At 36.9% G+C, this 3332-nt stretch overlaps 1 non-coding gene across 1 annotated transcript; it reads left to right on the forward strand.

The window, feature by feature from the left end:
• Nucleotides 405-477, forward strand: TRNAF-GAA. The gene has a single exon. It is a non-coding gene; the product is annotated as a tRNA-Phe (tRNA).

A 3332-nucleotide genomic window follows, 5' to 3' on the forward strand; every position in this document is an offset into this window, starting at 1 on the left:
AATCCGTCGACTTTAAAAATCGTGAGGGTTCAAGTCCCTCTATCCCCAAAAAGACTATTTCACCCCCCAACTATTTATCCGACCCCCTTTCCTTAGCGGTTCAAAATTCCTTATCTTTCTCATTCACTCTATTCTTTTAGAAATGGATTTGAGCGTAAATGGCTTTCTCTTATCACAAGTCTTGTGATATATATGATACACATAGAAATGAGCATCTTTGAGCAAGGAATCCCTAGTTGAATGATTCCCTATCAATATCATTACTCATACTGAAACTTACAAAGTCATCTTTTTGAAGATCGAAGAAATTCCCCGGCTTTGATAAAATTTTTAATCTACTTTTGTCCTTGTAATTGACATAGACCCCAGTTCTCTAATAAAATGAGGATACTACATTGGGAATAGCCGGGATAGCTCAGTTGGTAGAGCAGAGGACTGAAAATCCTCGTGTCACCAGTTCAAATCTGGTTCCTGGCACATGATTAATTTGTATGGGTCTCTCTTCCCTCGAATTAATTTCTAATTAATTGATATGAATCAACATACATATTCTTTTAGAGTCTAGATTAGAATAATAGCTTTATCCAGTTTGGCGAGATATACCCCATCTATGTTCTAGATGGGTAGAGTTTCTTAGATAAAGTATCTAAAAGAATTGGATTCTATCTCCTCTTTTTTTTTCTCCTCTCGTTCAACCGAATTTGAATACGGAATACATATTCGAAAGGTTAAATTGGTTAATTGTTGAAAGGCTCAAAAGTAGAATCCGAATCTAGGGGGGTTGAAATAGACAAGATTCAGCTCAGATCCAAAGAAATAGAATCCGATATTCTCTCATTTCTTTGTCTTTTCTTTCATATTCGATTTCTTCATTCCGGATTTCTCCATTCCTTCCTATATGCCTTTCTAGAACCCGTCTAAGTAATGTGCGCAGTCAAAGTTCATGATGCAGAACTCATTTGGTTCATCCTATTGGTGTGACCCATCCGAAATAAGTATCTTCCAAATAAATGTGAGAATTCCAATGAATCCCTAATTGTCTTTTTTTGTTAGCCTATCGATAATTCCCTAAATTAGACCTGCTTAATCTAGAACAGAACGTGCAATCCTTGAATATCTGAAATTGTCTAAGTGGAAATAGCTTTCTTATCATTCAATGAGCATCTTGTATTTCATAAAAATTAGGGGCAATATAATCCTTACGTAAGGGCCATCCTATCCAACTTTCAGGCATTAAGATACGTTTCAAGCGTGGATGATTATCATATGAGATTTCCAACATATCATATGATTCTCGTTCTTGAAAATCCACACTTTTCCAAACCCAGAAAACAGACGGAATTCTAGGATTCCTCCTGGAGGCAAATACTTTTATGCATACCTCCTTTAGTTGATCCACACCATCCTCTATTCTCGTAAGATGATACACACTAGCTAACAGCCCGCCAGGCGCTACATCATAGGCACATTGAGAGCGGAGATAGTTGTACCCATATACATAAAAAATGACAACAATGGAATGCCAATCCTCGGGCTTTATTTGTAAAGTCTCTATTCCTTGGTAATCAAAGCCCAAAGATCTATGAATTAGCCCATGCTTGACTAGCCAAGCAAACAAACGACCCTGCATCTTTTTTATCTCTCCCGCATTTTTATTTATATAAGTATTTCACATTTACGATGAAATTTCTGAAAATTGACCCACCACTTTTTATTCTGGACAAAGGAATCCTGTCTAATTCACTAATTCGGGGGAAGATACTGAATTTTTGTATTTGAAAAAGATTTCCGTAGGGATCTCTGAAGTAGATGGCGGTTGATAAAGAACTCTTTGATCATAATTTCCCGTATGAATACTGTGTTGAACGTGAAACTTGTGATTGGTAGTAAAACACCGATTCGCTCGTTGAGACCTAATTCGATCTTCATAGAGTTCTCGAGATATTTTCTTACGAAGTTTTGTTATAGCATCTATAACCGCTTCCGGTTTAGGTGGGCAACCTGGCAAATATACATCTACAGGAATTAGCTTCTCGACTCCCCGAACAGTACTATAAGAATCGGTACTGAACATCCCGCCTGTAATTGTACAGGCTCCTATAGCAATAACATATTTTGGTTCAGGCATTTGCTCATATAATCTCACTAAAGAGGGGGCCATTTTTATTGTTACTGTTCCGGCTGTTAAAATTAGATCCGCTTGTCTAGGACTCGATCTTGGTACTAGTCCATAACGATCAAAGTCGAAGCGTGAGCCTATTAGTGAAGCAAATTCAATGAAGCAACAACTGGTACCATAGAGAAGCGGCCATAAACTAGAGAGTCTTGACCAATTTGAAAGATCATTTAATGTAGTTGAAATAACTGAATTTTGGGATGTTCGATCAAGTAAAGGAAACTGAATGGAATTCATAACTGTCTTAATCTTATTTTTTCCGTTTTTCTTTTTATTGTCTGAATATTCAGTAGCTAAGACCATTCCAATGCCCCCTTTCGCATAAGCTTGGGCTTCTGTTGCTGACATAAAAAAATCTCTTTCCTTATCTTTGGATACAACCCATAAGGGTTTCCCCGTTCTTTGTACATAAACCCTTGTGAGGGTTTCACGCAGTTTCAGCAGTTCTCCCGCTTCCATGTTAAATTCGCCTGTTTGTGCCTCATAAAAAGAACTAGCAGGTTGATGGATCATTACCGTGATGATATAACAAAATAAAAGCTTCCCCTATCTCGCATGATAAAGCAAAGAGAAAAGAAAGATAAAGAATAGAAAAAGGATAGAATTGAACAACCGTACAGGCATCTTTTGTGCATACGGCTCTACAAGAAAATTGACCTCCCCTCCTTTCTATTGAAGAAAGAGAAAAATCGAATCTATCAGACTCAGATGGGTAAATGATCAAATTGCCATCCTTCCTTTCGGAGGAGTTAAAAAATACTATGATGGCTCCGTTGCTTTATATGTTTATTTTTTTTTTCTGTGATTCAGCAATCCCAAAGTTTCTTTTTAATCCGATCAAATAAGGAATTTTTTTTCGTACTCTTTCATAACATAAATATTGTTAAGAACTCTCCGGCATGAAAACAAAAAAGTTTGTGACGCTGAACTGAACTCCCGATAGATAAGAGAAAATCGGAAATACCCCTTATCTCATACTACTCTCTCGATACAGAATCTAATAGTTTTTGAAAAAAAAAACAATACAAAAATTTCTCATATCGAATTCGAAGTGCCATGCTATTATTACTTAGTATTCATATGGCGAAGGCATAGTCTTCTTTTTTCTCTCAAATAAAAACCTCATTGGCGCCAAGCGTGAGGGAATGCTAGACGT

Source organism: Nicotiana attenuata, chromosome 7 (genome assembly GCF_001879085.1).
Source record: "Nicotiana attenuata strain UT chromosome 7, NIATTr2, whole genome shotgun sequence".
NCBI lineage: Eukaryota > Viridiplantae > Streptophyta > Magnoliopsida > Solanales > Solanaceae > Nicotiana > Nicotiana attenuata.